The 17,116-nt window shown below is 34.9% G+C and overlaps 1 pseudogene; it reads left to right on the forward strand.

Annotated features, from left to right (window-relative positions):
* The first annotated feature begins 1,132 nt into the window (after nucleotides 1-1,132).
* On the forward strand, nucleotides 1,133-12,966 carry LOC128210666 (uncharacterized; annotated as a pseudogene).
* The last annotated feature ends 4,150 nt before the right edge of the window (nucleotides 12,967-17,116 follow it).

Consider the following 17,116-nt stretch of genomic DNA (forward strand, 5'->3'; position numbering starts at 1 on the left):
TGACTCTTATGAATCTTGCATGGGAAGTCAGATAATTGAATGTCAACCATGCGATATATTCAATAAAGCTTGTACAACGTGTTTATGATACCTTTTGTAGATGTCTGCATTTAAACAACGTGTTCCTTTTACTCGCGACCCAATTAGTTTAACTAAACAACATTCCATCCTTGATTATGTGGCATTGCAAGCATGATTTCGATAATCGCCATTTCAACTATCTTTCCATCTGTTATTACTTTTTTTTTAATATTTGTTGTTTATGACAACTTTAGTTTGGCATCATTTAAATTTCTCATATATCTTGTTTTGAAAGTTTACAGCACTATTTAATGTAAAAAAAACTATTTAAAATACTTAAAATAATCTGTGTTTCAATATATTTACTAAAACATTGTATTTCTGTTTTTAAATGATGTGTTCCTGACAAGTCTTTGCCATTAAAGCTCTTGCTTATGCGTTTTTATAATATACTGTTTGTTAAAACAAAGTGGGTTCACAAACTGCTGATGTTAAATTGTTGTATGTTTAGATAAATCTCATCTCTTTTTCATTTTTTAAATGATCTATGAAATATAATTTGTGGTAGTAATTCGAAACGGTATCGGAGTCGTATGCGCCATTGATGGTTTTGTCGTGGACTTTGGTGTAGTTTTTTAAAAAAGCTTCGGAATCTGCGATGCTGTTTTAACCGATAATAATCGCCTGTGCTTGATTCTCCTTCGGGTCGTAGTTGTCGGTTTTAGTGTCGTCTTTGTTGTAGTTAATGTTGTCTTCGGTGGTGAAGTTATGGTTGATGTTGTGGTTGTTCTTTCATTTGTCGGTATTCGTTGTGTGGCCAATGTAGTCGTTGACTCTTTGGTAGGTGTTAAAGGAATCGATGAACTGGTGACAAATGGTTCACAAACGTAGTTGCATTTGACATGACAGGGTGAACCAAGATGTTGATTTTGCTTCGTCGTGGTAGTTGTTGGTTTTGTTACTATCCTTGTGTCAATTGTTGTTGATTTCGTTTGTGGTAAAGAAGCAGTTGATTTTGTAGTTTGTTGATCGTCTGTCGAAGTAAGTTGTGTGATCAGTGTAGTCTTTGACTCTATTCTAGTTGTTGGAGGTATAATTGAACTAGTGAAAAATGGTTCACAAACGATGCCGCACATCTTTATCTCGATGTCAGAGTTTGGTGGAAGATTACACGTCTGTAAACATACTGGCAAAGGGTGGTTCGATGGACAGCAAACGAAACGAAGCCGTTGTGTCAACGTATGTTGTGAACCTGAACACTTTGTACAGTCCCAAGGTAGCCAGCTACTCATGTTGCAGAAAAGCACAACTTCATCAAGGTGACCATATTTTATATGACAGGGCATTCCATGTAGTTGGGCTTGCTTTGGTATGGCAGTTGTTGGTTTCGTTGTCGCCCTTGTCATAGTTGCTGTTGTCAACGATGGTGGAGTAGTTGTGGATTTGGTTGTTGTTTGATATTTTGTTGAAGTTTGCTGCGTGGTCCGTGAAGTCGTTGACTCTATTGTTGTTTTTGAAGACATCGTTGAACTATTGAAAAATGGTTCACAAACGAAGCCGCACATCTTTGTCTCGCTGTCAGCGTTTGGTGGAAGACCACAATCTTGTAACAAGCTTTCAAAGGATGATTGGCTGGACAGCAAACTGCTCGGAGGCGTCTTGTCAAAGTATGCTGTGAACCTGAACACTTTGCACAATCCCAAGGTAGCCAGCTACTCACTTGGCAGTAAGGCACAACTTCATGAAGAGAACCATAATTTATATTGCAGGGCACTCCAGCTTGCACTTGGCTTTGTTGCAGAAGAAAGAGCCACAGTATAAATTTCATGTTCGATCGTTTGTTGCGTTAAAATTATATATTAACCACTTGCTGGTAACTCTTGTATTTCAACCCTAATTGTGACACTACAAGTGAGTTTGTCTTTAACAAAGAGACATCTTAAAGAGAGGTTGAAAGATTAGGCACGATCATTTTGATTCCTTTCAACCAAATTAAAGCCAAAGACGTGATGTTTTATTAATATTCAGGATTATCTTTTTAGGATTTTCTACGGTTGGATATTGACATTCTGTCTGATAAATGGTCAAACTGTAACAATCAGGCTTAAGTTTGTCCTTTGCTTTGTTTGTAGAATTTTAAAATAGGACTCGACTGAACTTTGTCCTGTTTATTTTTTTATTTCAATTTTCCTAGTTTAACGTAGCTTATTTAAAACAATACTCAAATGAGATAGATATAGATTAGAAAGAATAATACAAAATCGGAATAAATGAAATCATAACTAGAAAAATAAACGAAATATTTAACAAGGAAATAAAATAAATATTCAATCTATCATTTAACCAATTACTCAAATATGAACTGAACAAACAAAATAAAAAAAAAACGTTAATTAACTATCAGTTTAATGAAATTATACACATATCAATGATTAAAAATTGAAACAAAACAAACAAATACATTAAAGAAAACATAAAAAAGAAATGAATGAATGGATGGATGAATGGATTACACATTAAAAAGATAAATAAAATACTTATCGAATACACTTAATACGTCATTTGTGAGGTTGTGTACGCACATTTGAGGATTGAAATACCTTATAGATGATAATTCAGTAAACCACTAACTGTGTTTCAAAATCAAGTATTTGGATCTCTGCACTGTTTTTTTTTTTTATACGAGTGAATTGGATACTTGTGTTTAATATAAGAATCCATTTTGTCGCTTTTGGACTGTTAACAACTGGCAAATGACTTAATGGAATCACTGAGACATGTCTGAGAACAAGGATAAGACTGTGAGGTTTCTTTATACAACCTTAAGGTTAAATTATTTGACCAAAGTAACACAAGAAAGGTACTAAACAAACTTTTTTTCTTTATGCTACAGTCTGGCGGTAATAGAAAATAAGGGTTCCTACCATTTCAAAAATTATCAGTTAAATATTGGGTCGCATTAAAACGAAATCAGATTAAATCATTGATCATAAAGTTTGCTTTAACGCATGTGTTTGAATAAACGTGTTGCCAAACAAGTGCATTTGCAATTTGTAATATATGGAAACCAACAGTCAGAACATTCAGAGCATATCTACATCTAAAGTCGCATTTATAAATAATAAAGTTGTTTCTTTACAGAGTTTAAATATGCCATGTAAAATATATTTATAGTCCAATTTATGGCAAAATGGATTGAAGATAAATTTTGAATGTTCTCAAATTTGATTTCATTATCAAATATTCCAGAAAACCTGCATTTAACACCGTAGTTAAAGCATACTGAATTGCTTGATACATCTGGCTCTTGATTGACACTTGCTTTTAACGGAAGCAAACTTCCGCTCGTTGTTCATTTAAAATAAAAGATAAATCAAATATCATTTATTTTTTTAAGACATAAACCATTAGTCATGTTTATCGAAGTAAAAGCATTTTTCACTTTGTAATTAATCGAAACCAATTGTTAAATAAAACAAAACAAAAACACATGTAGTTTCGAAGACCCATACGATGCTCATATGGCATATTCTCCACCAGTCCACAATGTTTTATGCTTGATTTAATATTATCAAATTTAAACAGCAAAAATGCATACCAGATTTTGAAAGTAAACTTTGACAGGTGTTAATGCCAATATTTCTTAAAACACAGTTAACGGGTAGAGATCTAGATACAGCTTCAAAAAGGTTTCTGTTATTGAGAGAGTTTTAACATTTGAGTACTTCACTGTTGAATGATGCTCCAGGGTTACTAGATTAAGTCATCCCAGCACCCGGGCCAACTTTACCATACTAAAGATACAGTACGGTTATTAGTTCTCCATGCGGTATAAAAAACTATATTTCGTAAACGTTGCTTCTCTATCGGTCCATATAGTTCATTTAAATTCAAAAATTAAAATAACTGAAAACAAGAAGGCTATTGAACAATTCGTTTATTTCATTTATCAAGATGATATCATGCACACTCGAAAATCGGCCAGATGTGATCGACAATAACCCACCACGTAGGCCTACGTTGTGCGATAAGATCTTTTGATAATGAGTTTTGTATGATAAAGCATTTATTTATATTTATAGTTCATACTTAAACCATTTACAAGCGTGCTTACCCTGCAATAAAGTAAGCAAAATGTATAAAATCTAAGTCACCCAGTTGTTCGCATTCATAGGAATCATTCCAAGGTGCTGCGAAACTATTTCCTATGAAATAATACTAATTAATACTAGGCCAATATAACATGCTTACCAAGATATTCCTGTTTTCAAACGATGTCTTTCGAAATAAAATACAAAATAAGTTTTATACCTGTAGCAAGTATAGGCAGTTCAAACATCATGACTCTAAAATGCGCTGACGTTTCAAACGAGAGGGCCAAGATTGCCCTGTATCGCTTACCTGAGTAAAACTTTGTGCTGTAGACTTGTTGATAATGATTAGGCAATAACAGGGATTTGGCATCTTTGATGTATTATGCCCATTCACATTCTCACCAAATTTTGTGATGATTGGACAAATGCTTAAAAAGTTATTGATAGGACAAGAGCAATTTAAGGTATTTTTTAAGAAAAGCGCAATCTCTCTCTGGTAACTACAACAATTTTGCTAATTATCAAAAATGTTCATACAAAATCTGACCAATTTAAACCAAGGGTTTCATAAGTAACTGATCGGACTATATACTACTACTATATACTACATGGTGCCTGTATCCCCTTCCATACACCAATAGGTGGAACTAGTGTATGTCCAAGTGTTTTTTAAACAAGCGTGTAAAAACATGACACATATGATTCTTTTTAAAAGATACAATGGGCAATAACTCTTACAATAATTAGTTTGGATTAATATAACTCGTCTAAAAATATCACAATTTACTGTGAATAAGTTCATAAAGTTTGAAGTTGGTAACTTCAATGATTTTAAAACCATAAAATAACAATTAAATAAAACACATGACCCATATTCGAAATTGACTTAAAAATTATCAAAACAAACTTTTGACAAATTTATAGGAAATTTGGGCTGTAACCTCTAGATTGTTAACAAGGGTTTTCTATATTTGGGCTCTGTGACCTAGTGTTTGACCCCAGATGACCAATGTTCGAATTTGAGCTAGAAATCAACAAACAACCTTTCTGACAAATTTCCAGGATACTTGGGCTTAAAATGTTAACTCTAGAGTGTTATGACCTAGTTTGTTTACCTCAGATGACCCATACTAAAACTTGAGTCAACGAAACAACCTTTCTGGCAAATTTTCATAATGTTTGGACTGAAAAGTAACCTCTAGAGTGTAAACAAGATTTTTCTTTTTTTGGGTCATGTGACCTAGTTTTTCATCCCATATGACCCATATTCGAACTCGCCCGAATGAGTACTGGGACAAACATCCTGACTAAATTTCGTGACAATTGTGGCAAAAATGTAACCACTTAAGTGTTAACAAACTTGGTGTTGACGAACGACAGACGACGGACGGCGGACGACGGATATCCATCAATTCTTATAGCTCACCCTCAGCCTACGGCTAATGTGAGCTAAAAAAAAAGCTTCAGAACCTTATACAATGTTGAACATAGTTAAAAACAACAAGGTCATACTTCGGATTAAGGAAACAAAAGCCGGGAAACATCTTGTACAAATCTTGCAACTCATCTGTAAATTGTTGCACAATTGACATACGTGTTGTCGTACTGTCACAGAGTATGCGGATCGAAGCGGATCCATGCGACAATTATTCTCATAACATTGTTATGGTATGCCCTGTTACGAGTAACCTTGAGTTTAAGCATTTATTTAAAATGCTGTTAAATTGGGATAATTACTGTGGGAGCCATATACTATTTTCGATTAAATTAAATAAACGTTATTGTTTTTACATTGTATTTGAAGATTAAATCGTTAATGCCTCTCCATATATCGCACTTAGTGGCAGTTATTTTCATACTGATAATGACGCAATATATCACGTCATATCGTATACACTTATATCTAATCGTACTTAATCGTTCAAATTATTCAACAACTCAATAACTATACCGATGCCGTTCAGTTTTATATCAACCTTAACGCACATCAAGTAAATGGACCCATATAGTACAGACTTCTATCAACTCATACACATATAAAGTAGCTGGACCCATATGGTACATTTTCTTATAAACTCATAAAACAGAAAATGAACCAATTTCGTACAATCTCTTATAAACTCATTCAAACAAATAGTTACTGAGTTCATATCATAAATATTTTAATCTCCAGTAAACTCATGATATCACGCTAAAACTGGACCCATACGTATGTGAAAAACGACAGAAACAAGCTCAGTACCAAAACGTGTAAACATAAACCCGGCTTAATGGCACTGGGTAAACGCCAAAGACATAGAACACACACAAAATATTACAAACAAAAACATGGAAGAACAGCACAAAACTCCACAAACATTTCTAACAATGTCCTATAACCTTATGCAAGAACGCAGGAACTTGACCCATATCGAATAATCCCCTATAATCTCAAACAAACACGCAGATATTGGCCAAATATCGTACAATCTTATGTAAACTCATGCAAACACGCATAAACTGGACCAGTAGGTTACAATCTTCTGCAAAGGCATACAAACACGCAGAAACTGGACATATACTGTACAATCTCCTATACACCCACCAATCATGGACCAATATGGTACAATATCCTATAAACTCATGCCAGCACGCAATTGAACCCATATCGTACACTAGCTCTTAAACTCATTCAAACACGCATTAACCGGACATATACCGTACATTCTCCTATAAACTCATACAAGTGCGCAATAACGGGACATACATATTCGTTTGTCAATTTACCATTTTGCACGCTAGATAACATTGTTTTCTAGTCCTTCACTACCCACAACACCAGATATTGAGAGAAAGCTCAACCTGTCAACTTAACATGAAATAACGTTTGATAAAAGTCCGTATAGGTATCCTATAGGGTGATGGCATTTTTTAAATATATTTTTCAATGCGTCAGCAATTTTTTGACGCTTTTTCGACTTGGGCATTTGTGGCCTCGTAACTATTATTTAAAGACGTATTCTTTACAGATAATATTTATTATCTTTATCTAAATCATATGTTTGTTTTTTTGTTTCTTTTAATAGATAATTTAAAATAAGTTAAACATGATAATGCTTTCAAAATGTTGCATTAACTTATAGGCTATTGTGTGCGCTTTAAAGATTGTATTTAACACCACCCATTTATACGGTATGACAAAAGTGTTCGCATTTATCTCGAGTATTTCTGTGGCTATTTCTAGTGAGTTCCTTAAAGATGTGTAATGTGACTTGTTAGGAGAACTATCTCCAACGTATTATATGGAAAAAAATAATGTCATGATTTATATATTTTCCATCATTTATATGTATTTAATTAATAGAAACACATCTGCCATTTCCATCGAAATAATCTAAACGTAAGATTAATGAATATAAAAAATAACTATTATTTATCGTTGTGTTTTAATGTGTTATTGATTTGTTACTAAGTTCAAATTGATTCCAGTGAAGTGTATTATTGAATAAATGATTCCAAAGAGTAAAGTACTTATACTTAACTGCTAAATTAATATTACTACGCGATCTACATGCAGCGCAGACAAATGCAAAGCAATCTTATATTGTAACCGTCCACTTACATCGAGCTGTTTTTCGATGAAAAATGGCATAGATGTTCAGATTTTTGTTTAATTATGAATTTTCGCTAAATACGTAATCCACGAAGAGTCTTAAACCTATTACCATATGTATTTAAACAATACATTATTTAATGTTAGGAAATTTGAACATAATACCAATGATGTAAACAAATCAGAACAACCTTGGGATATATAATGCTAAAACATCAGGTCTATTATATATAATCACGATACAGAATGAGATCCTTCAAAGTACGGATTACCAGTAGTTCTCGCCATCCATGGACGCTATGTTTCTGCTTTTATGTGTTTTATAGTAGGTTCAAGATAAAAGGTAACACGTAATTTAAGAACGACAACTGTTTTCAGGTGAGAATTTCATAACATCTAGCTTCACACCTGGGGGGGGGGGGGGGGGGCAGAGTATAAATTGTTGTGCAGAAAAGCAATTACTTGTGTAATCTGTGTACAATTGTATCAGTAATATTTAAACAACGTCTGCATCATTATATTACAACGAAGACCGTTAGTTTCGATTAAAATGGATGACTTTTCAAACTTTAAAGAAAATGTTAAACATCTGTGCTCGCAATTACAATGAGTTCATCCATCGACTCGAAACATGCAGTGGATAATGAAATCCAACATAAGAAATCAACAATATGTACGTATGTTATGATACATATGATACACTTATAGTTTAATATAATGGCTAGTAAAGATGCGGTTGAAACTTGCGAGAGGTTTTATTTTCCCAGACTCATTTTTAGTTCGGATGTTTGAAATATTTTTTTATCCAAACGTGCATTATGACTTTGACGGATCAATGCCCATGAAACATAAATAAAATATAATCAAATTTTACGGTTAGATCTTTATACCGATGAGAAATCAAAACACGAACATAAAACAACAATGATTGTGATATATGACTCGCTTAAACAAGAATAAAAGGAGGTCAATAGAAATATGATTGGAATAAATGCTTAATCATGGCGTGATTATCTGTTGATTTTCATGAAATCAAACCTTGATCAGTAATATGCACAGGGGTATAGATGTCCGCCTCTTACCATATCGGTTATCTCTTTGATCCCTATTAGGGGTACTTTGTACCTTTCACAGATGACACACGTACTGGTTTTCTCAAAGGAAACTGATTAGAAGGTGATTTATATCAGCCTACACATGTCTTGATAATCAAGCTAAATAAATTAGTATATATGAACTTAACAATGATGCTAACACTATCCATTTATCAACACCAAAGTGACCTGATCCGATTTCTAGAGCCGACTGAGAGTGCGATTAAATAAGAGGTTTTTTTACCTAGTATTTCCCTATTTCAAATTGTATTTTAACAAGTATTGATAAAACTAAACAACGGTTAACATAAAAAAATGATATCAGACAATGCATGATTTTGGTTTTCACGCTTAAGATATTGTTGGTTCAATATTAATACTCTCATTATTACACGGTCTGTAAACATGGATGTCAACAAGCAGGTTGGGTCTGTTTGCCATTTGTCTGTTTTGTTACACAAATGAGATGTACACGCCAGAATCAGGTAATAGCACAGTGTCATGTAGTATGAACCAATATCCTAGCCCCGAGACATGTTTTAGGGACGAACATAGCTAACGGTTCGCACTACCCATCACAAACCATGTTTGCCTCAATTTTCATGCTGTTGGTCGCCGCAAATATTGGGCGTCGGAGCTTGTGAGTTAGACGTAATCCAAGGGTTTACAAACATTCGCAAAACAATACCCATCTTGAATTGGAATCGATTTTCATAAAGTTGTCATAAGTTACTTACCATGGAAGTAAAACTTGAAAAGAAATATATCAACCAAATATCAACGCTAATTATAATCGCAAATGAATTCTTGAAGCAGTACATATCTGAAATATATTATTCTAACGTATTTATTTGTGCTGGCGTCATATCATAACAAGTATCAGCAAGTATCAGGTTACCGACAACTTGATTATATTCCTTCATATCCTGAAGTATTTTAGATTTTCGCATGAAATAAAACTATCAATTCAAGTGATTCACGACCCCTAACATCATATACATCATAGAAGTACTTCTTGTGTACTTAACACTAAACAACATTAGAAATACGTTTCTTAATAGAAAAAAATGAAGTAAGTTGAATATAACCACGATGTATTCGATAAAGTTACGCAAATTCTGCATAGGAAAACAAAACTTGCGATGAAAACATAGACATATAGACCGAATAGCATGGTAAGCCTGTTTTCTAAACCACAAGCAATTGACTTGCGATATTTAACCATGCACATTCGCAGTCATATGAGTCGTCAATTCCGAAATGATGTTTTTTTCCTTACATACATGTAAGGAAAAAACACCAATTCGGAAATGATGTTCAAATGATGTCAGAAAACGAACAGGTAAGGCATATGATAAAAATGGATGTTGGTACTGAATCTTTATCCGAGAGTAAGTAATCGACTCTTGTAGATTATGTATAGATTCTGATGTTATTCGGCTACACATGTTCGTGTCAAACTTAACCTTCCGGATCAAAAAGTACTAAAAACCTATTAAGTATCACCGAGGGCTATATACTATTAAATGCTTTATTGTCTGATTTTACATTGTGAAATCACGCGTAAACGAGAGCGAGATTTGGAGGTGAGATTTGACCCTCAGGGGGGTATCCATCTTTGTTTACACTCGATGTGACAGCTAATGCGAATCGTTACGCTCAAATGAACTATTCTTTTTCTCAAAATTCTTTAAGCAATATTGTTTTGTAGTGGATAAGAGTATTAACATAGGTTTCATGCGGTGCACTTTTTGTTTTTTCCTCCAAAATGGGGAAAAAGGACTTTTGTTGTGCAGAAGGTTGTAGTCATGAACGATCTCGCGGGGCAACATGCAGTTTCTTTAGAATTCCAGAAGAACCAAAGTTAAGGACCCTTTGGCTAAATAAAATTTCAAGAGTAGAAAAAGTGAACAAAATGGAAAGATTGTCACAAAGTTATGGACACCGAGCAAATCTTCTAAATTATGCAGCTGTCATTTTGAGGAACCACCATAGGCCAAGTTCAGGAAGAAAAGGTTCCAAATTCCATCCATCTTTTCCCATCGTCCTGCCAGCAGTAAGCCCAGTAGAAAAGCTCCTAAGGAGAGACAAGTCAGTAACCAGAATGTGAAAAGAGCCCTGTACACAACAGTACCGATTGTAAGTCATATGTATTGTGATTGAAATGTAAATATGAAGATTAATAATCATCATTTTCTGTCTTAAAGCTGCACACTCACAGATGTACTGTTTTGAAACAAAGTGTTCTAATTGTTTTGGAATTGAGCCAATGTTGGTGCAAATGTCTGGACAAGATGATATGAGACTGCTGACAAAAGATCTGATCAGCTATGTTTTCATATTTACGACCGTAAATCGATGTTTCAAGGGTACCACATCAAAGCACTTAGAAAAAATAATTGACTGAATGATACTTGAACGTTTCATCTCTGTTGCAGTGCACTCCTGAAAGAATTCCGTGTGAGCAGGGTCCTGTCATAGATGATGCAGGCATTGTGGACCGGGATTCCTGTGCAGATGTGGTAGTGCCAGACACAGCAGATATAATCACAGAGGTTAATTCTTACAAAATTAAGCTAAAAAAAAACCATTGTACTAGACACAAATACTGAAGAAATACAACCTTAGGCGTAACTGCCTAAGTATTTATTTCAAATTATATACAAGTAGTCTAAGGCACAAAATATAGGTGGATGCAAAAAATAATGAAACACAAATAAAAAAAGATATCATTGATATCCAATGAGTTATACATAATAATACATTAAAAGAATAAATATGCAGCAATCTATAATGTGCCCCTTAAAGAGCAGTACTCAGTATTGTACTTAACATGCACTGCATTCATGACATGTAAATGATTTGTTCACTTTAAACTCTAAACATATACTGATCAAATGAACAGTTGTACTACACTTTGATGGTTTAAATCTTGGTCAGTGACAAATTTAAAGCTGAACCATATACATTTACATATTCCATGAAAATTATAAAAGTATTATCTTGAATTACCTTGCTATTATTGAAAATGTTTCAGGCAGTGCAGTTGGCGGGTCATGACTACCTCAACACTGAGGAAGATAAGGAGTCCTTCAAGCTACTAGAAAGCAATAAAGACTTGGCCGGTGTCATCCAAGAAAGAGAAAGACTACAGACATGTGAATATGACCTGAAAAAACTGAAGGCTTTTGGACAAGTATTAGAGGTGAATGAATTGAGAAACAATGACAAGCTGTTCCGCTATTGCACAGGACTTAAAGTTGAGGTCTTTGATTCACTGTACAAATAGTTGGAGCCAAAAGCAAAAGTTCTTAAGTACCCACAAGGCGAAAGGACAAAAGCATACAAAAATCATGCCGAAAACTACAAGCGAAAGCCAGGAAAAGCCAGACAAACATCCCTTGAGCAAGAGATGTTCTTCACTCTAGTTAAATTAAAACTTGGTTTGCAGACTATGGACTGTTCAATGCGGTTTGGCATGTCCACTGCAAGATGCAGTGTTATTTTCACTGCATGGGTGACATTATTATCTCAGGAACTAGAAAAAAATATGCAAGATGCCACCAACCACAGAATGTGACAACATGTACAACGCGAAGTGTTTTAATGAGTTCAAGAACTTGAGAGTAATTGTAGACTGTACAGAACTGTTCTCTGAAACCCCTTCATCTGTTGGTGCTCACAAACGATTTCATTCAAACACCACTCAACTGTTAAGTTCCTTGTAGACATGAATACATATATGAGTGCTATAACGTACATTTCTGTGATGCATGGTGGTAGATCAAGGGACAAGTTCATAACTGTAGGGGCTGATGACCTACTTTTTAGCTTAAATCCAGGAGAAAAGGTTATGGCAGACCGTGGCTTCACTATCCAGGATTGCCTTCCCTCAGGTGTTAAACTGGTAATACCGTCATTTAAACATAAGGACAAATCACAGTTTAAAAAGGATGAACTACATAAGAACAAGAAGATCTCTGAAGCCCGGGTTCATATCGAAAAAGCAATTCGAAGAATTAAACAATTCAATATCCTCAGACAAGAAGTGAAACTGTCTCAGGTGGATGTGTTTGATCCCATTTTCAAGGCTTGTGGGCATCTGGTTAATTTCCAGGACCCTTTCTTGAAAGTTAAAGATGAGAGATACGGATTATGTTTATAATGTTTATAATACTTTTGATAGAATGGTTGAAGTCATCAGGCGATGTTCTTTACTTTAGATCCAATCTGAAATAGTGTTCCAAGTGCTATATGTATGGTGTAAATGCTCAAATTACTACATTTTGTATGTTGGAAATGCTCAAAGTACTATATTTTGTATGTTTGAATGCTCAAAGAACTATATGTATGCTGTTAATGCTCAGCTTTTTTGTCAGACTTTTAAAAGTGTACCATGTCACACATTAATCTCATCAAATATTGTAAAAAAAAAAAGTAATCACTTGCTTGAGATTCAGTTTGAAACAGTGCTTAAAGTACTATGCCATTTATTATTTGATATGTGCTGTTCTATTGTTACTTATAGTGAACCATGCCAAATATTGATCTCACATGCAATTGATGCAATAGTCATATTTTTGTAAATGACTTTCTAATGTGGAAAATGTTGATCATTTCAAACCTTTTTTCATAAACCGGTAAGACTACATGTAATTATATATGGTCAATAATTCCACCACCAGTACCAAAAAGTGCAATTGTTTGGACTGTGACTACATGCACATGTGATAAGATATATTAATTCACATCAGTTACATTTTAATGGTTGATATTAACTTCAACAATTAGAGGCATATTTATGTTTACTTTTGTTTTAATATTTCAAATTTTATTAATATCCCTGTATAATTCCATCCACGTTGATTGTCCTAGGTCTTTATCAATATGCACACATATGCCTTAATTGCAGACCATAATGCATTATTGATAAACTGATGAACCTTTTTGCTGTTTCATACACCATTAAATTTCAAAAATATTTGTTTTTCTTGTACATTAGATCCATTTGAAGGCCAGGTACATTGTAGTTTATTTATTTACTGAAGTTTTTAATACATGTGTTGAAATGAGTTTATGACTTTAACTAATATGAGTGATTATGACTTTTGCCGTGGCACATTTCCATAGACATTGGTAAAATACCAAGTTCTACCAGTCCTAGTTCAAATGTCCATAAGATTTCCCAATAAAAACTGTAAGTGTAAGATGGTGGCCTTTGACCCCTCAATATTGTGACTATTACTTGTGCAATAGTCAAATGGTAAATGTTTGCAATATAATTATGGCTTCTACAAAGTTTATGAATTATTTTATTAATAGTCAAGACAAAAATAAAATGGAAATATAATGACAAGTGTGAAACAAAATTGAAGCACATTTTTCAGAATGAAACTGTCAGTCTCTGTACACTACTACACTTAAAAACGTATGTCATCTTATAATGTCATCCATTTCTTAAATGAAAAGATGTGGTCACTATTGCAATCACATGACAATGTCACAGTTGCAAACACATGGAGGGCAGTACCAAGTTGGTTCCATATCCAGTTCTGGATCTGTAGAGAAATTTACACATTTCCAATGGAACCATTTCCCACACTTGCATGGGCATTCACAGTTTATGCTGGCTTCATTGTCATTGCATACAATTTCTTCCAGGATCTGGCCACATTTGCCACAGGGAAAGCGCCTAGTGCGTTCACTGATTGCTGACTGGACATTGTTGCGGCCTGCTTGAATGTCACATAGTGGATTTTTGGTTGCCATTTTCACATACACATAATCTATGCAAAAATCCAATAGGGCATCCGCCATGTTTTGCCAATACGGATCATCAAACTCAACCTTTATCACCACAATGTTAGTCCCATCAAATACAACTAAGTCGCACTTGTGTATTCCAGTGACGCCAATCTGTCCCTGGATTTGGTCATAGTATGTATTTCCTGTGGTCTTTAATTTTAGGATTCCATTTTCATCTTTAGTGATGAAGTCTAAACTGTCTATCTTCCTAGACTTGTCCACGAATGTGAAGGGGCATTTGATTTCCACCAGCCGTTTGCCATGGCAAGCACATTTAAAAATCCTGTCTGGCGAGGCTCCCAGATACTCAAATGACTTGCAAATGTGAAGTCCACATGTGCAACAGTTAACATGGTCTGTTGTCATCTTGTCTACATATAGAGATGCTGCATGTGGCTCTTGTCTGTTCCCATACCTCGTTGCCTTGTTACCTTTGAAGTTGGACCCATTAATCAGCATGTCCACAAGATTATCTGTCGCACTGTTTTCGCCTTTCTTCAGCACTTTTTTCGAGTGACTAATTAAAAGCAGTTATTATTCCTTGCCTATACCTAAGCCAGTGTGCTGATTCTTTTTGCTTTCCCGTAATGACCTCGATTGATTTTTTTCCTTATTTGTATATGTCACCAGATCACTAGTTGATGCCAGTTTTAGTTTGTCTTTAAGTGTTATTGGGATGTTTTCAGTCTTGACTGAAATGTCTCTAGTTGGTACCAACACAGGATTGTCATCAGATACAACGCCTGGTAGAAATGTGGGACCTTTCGGTATAGCACGTCTATCTCCATCATTTGCTTTGTACTTCTGTGTTATGGCTGGTGCTACTGCTTGCACCCAGGGAAGATTAGGGCATTGCAAGCTCAATGTGTGATGCAGAAGTGTGAGACTGTCAAAGTCTACTGTGCGAACTGCGGGAAGAAGAGGTTCATAGTCTGTTACATTGAACTTTTTTCCTGTCTAAATTTTCCTGGGACATTATTTTTAAAAACAACGTCTTTAATTGGTTTGGGATCAATTTTAGGTCCTTTGGGAACAGTCCACCGATACAGTTTTTCTGTAAGTCCTTCATTATCTGGTAGATCGCGAGGTCCTCTTGCCACAAAATCTTCAACACCGAAGAGCTGACCAGCTATGTGACTGCATGTCTCACCCAATCCAGCAATACATGTACAAGCTGCTCCCACAGGTGCACCATTGTCATTCAATACAACTGTCACAGAGTTATTGTGTACCACTAGTATCCCCAGATGGATTCGCAAGGCACTGAACCGCACAGAAGTGGTCAATATTGTCTAAACCATTGAACATATAACCACTGATGTGGCCTGATTCCCATAAGTCATATGCTCTCAAGGCCTTGTAGGAACGGAGTGTCTCGTCGGTGTACTTCTCGAACGCTCCAGCGGTGACTGTTGCTGCGATGTCATGAAAGGCTGACATATACCTCTTAATACTCTCCAGAGTCACATGCGGGACTCGACGAATGTCCTTAACCCATCCTTCGCGTAAGGACTGGATCTCTTTCATGGTGTGTAAGAAATAATCACTGTCACCTCCATCAGCTAGCTTATAATAAAGCTAGCTGTTGTTCTATCAATTAATCATAAATTGTCAAACAATCTACTTATGAAAAGTATGCATCATTCAACAATTACAAATCAAACAATGCCTGATTGACAGTAAACAGATGGACGCTGGATCAATGTTACAATAATAATATACTATGCCATGTGCACAGAATTCTGGTCAAAACTGGAATTGTACCTAAACAACAAAGTTCACACTTAATCAGGCTGCCTCAGAAACTTCTACAGAAATTGGCCATGATTAGTTACTAAAATAGTTTGATGAATATGAATGACAAACATAATTTCGATACATATTCGAATAATTCGGTTGACTTCGTAAGAAAAATTCCCCACCCACTTTTTCAGTAAGCGGATAGTTTGTTTACAAATATAACGCAATATAAACTAAATATATAAATATATGATGCTTAAAATATGAACTAAGGTGCTTACATTTAATTCCTTTTCATCGTTTTCTCGTTTTCTTTTCTTTGACATGTTGTATTGGTTTTGTTTTTCACTTGCAAATTCGATTGTTTACCTAAGCGTGTAATGGGGAATATGCGCGCGCACCCCCTGACGTAGGTACGTCGAGGTAATGAGAAAAGTGTAAAAAGGGTCAATAAAAGCTGTTTATTTCGGGTTGTGGTTTAAGCGTATGAGCAATATCAATCGTGATTATTTGTAATTACGGGGAAATTATAAATTGAACCCGAATGCGTCATATCATTTATCTAGATTGTTTTAATCTAAATTCAGATCTTTCATGATGCTTCCCATGTTAAGTATCACTCTTTAGTTAGAATTATAAAGAGGAGTGAATGAAAATGTCGGCGAAACATACATTAAACTTAGAAAAGTCACCGGTCTTGTTACATTGGAAGCGAACTTTAGTTTGGTCCACATTTAAACTTTACTTTATCCTAAAAAATGAAGACCTTG

This window comes from Mya arenaria, chromosome 12, assembly GCF_026914265.1.
Source record: "Mya arenaria isolate MELC-2E11 chromosome 12, ASM2691426v1".
In the NCBI taxonomy this organism is placed as follows: Eukaryota; Metazoa; Mollusca; class Bivalvia; order Myida; family Myidae; genus Mya; species Mya arenaria.